This window comes from Echinops telfairi, unplaced genomic scaffold, assembly GCF_000313985.2.
Source record: "Echinops telfairi isolate 266 unplaced genomic scaffold, ASM31398v2 ScPeMD7_5;HRSCAF=22, whole genome shotgun sequence".
Classification (NCBI taxonomy): domain Eukaryota; kingdom Metazoa; phylum Chordata; class Mammalia; order Afrosoricida; family Tenrecidae; genus Echinops; species Echinops telfairi.
The window spans coordinates 10,300,721-10,302,263 of NW_022103901.1; positions in this window are offsets into that span (position 1 = coordinate 10,300,721).

A 1,543-nucleotide genomic window follows, 5' to 3' on the forward strand; every position below is an offset into this window, starting at 1 on the left:
CACACACACACACACACACACACCCCTGCGCCCTCCACCCTGACATCCAGAAGCAGGGGGGCTCTGCCAGGTCCAGTGGGCTGGGGGTGCCAGCAGCAGCCCAGTCATTTGGGAGAAGAAGAAGGTTTGAGAGAGGTTGGGGTGAGGCCCTCCTCTGCTCTCCCTACTGAGCCAGCGGGGACCTCCCTCCTGAGGACAAAGGCCAGCTAGCCAGAGTCCAGCACAGGAAGAGGGGAAGGCCTAGGGGGGTGGGGGGAGAAGGGGGCCAAGTCCAGTAAGAGGGGGGAGTAGTGAATGAGAGTCAGCGTCGCTCTTTTGTAGAGTTGGGGAAGGGGTATTTATTTTGTTTATTTATTTTAGTCTGGAGGGCAAATCTGGCTCCTCCTTACCTACTCCTGAGCAGGGAGTGGGGAATTGAGGCAACGAAAGAGAACCAAGTTTGTACTCTCCCCAAAGCCCGCAAGGGCCCACCCCAAATGGAGGGAACCATCCAGTGGGGAGATTGGAGTGGGGTGCGGTGAAGGGAGGGCTCCGGTGAGCCAAGCGCAGCAGACTCATTGACAGTATTTACAATGTGCCAGAATTTTGGAGTGAGTGTGGTCTATTCAGAAGCAGGCACCTTATTTAGCTCTGGGGTGAGGGTCTAGTGCCAGGGATGGGCGGGATGATGGGGATGGAGGGAAATTTTAGTGGGTGGGGGGTGGGCAGGGTATTTATTTAAATTAAAAGAAGAAGAAGAAGACCAGATGTCAGAAACTTTTTGTTTTTTAATTCATTTCTTTTCAGAATAATATATTAAAAGACTAGTGATCCTAGAATTGGCTTCTTTCTCACAGTGTTCTCTGCTTCTCTTAAACTCATTTCTTTTTCCGGCTTGCCCTTGGTTGGTGGGAGTTAGAAGTCACGTGGGGATGGGTGAGTGACTGAGGAAAATAATAGGGAGCAGCGGCCTTTGAGGTAAGTCTTTGGGAATGCCACCAGGCAGTGAATCAACAAGTGTGTGTTGGGCAGCTAACCTGTGCCCAGTCTTCAGACATGAAGCCCACCCTCAAGCAACTTTCTCAGAGAGGAGACAGTCCAGTAGACAACACTACAGAATTAAGGGAAGGAGAGGGCTAGCATCATCCAAGAAGGCTTCCTAGCAAGTGAGCCCCCAATGGACAGGTGAGGTTTGGACAAAGAGATGGGGAAAGCTCACAGGACTGTAGGAGATGTGGGAGGAAGGGAAGCTTGTCTCAGTAATGCAGGAAGCGGTTAGGAGCTAACACATGCTGAGGCGCATGACGGACATGGTGCTGGGTCAGAAAGATCAGCCTCGGAGGGGGAGGCTGGTCTTCAGGGTGGAATCCAGTGGCATCCTGCTGGTAGGTCAACACATGAGGTTAGGGAGGGTTTGTAGAGAATGGAGGGCAAAGGACAGTGGTTAGGGAAATACCAGGATGAGATGAAGGAGCCCAGGTGATGGGGAGACGATGGTATCACCCAGACAGAACAAAGAAGAATTGAGAGTAGACAACTGCTGAATTTGAAGCAATGGTGAATA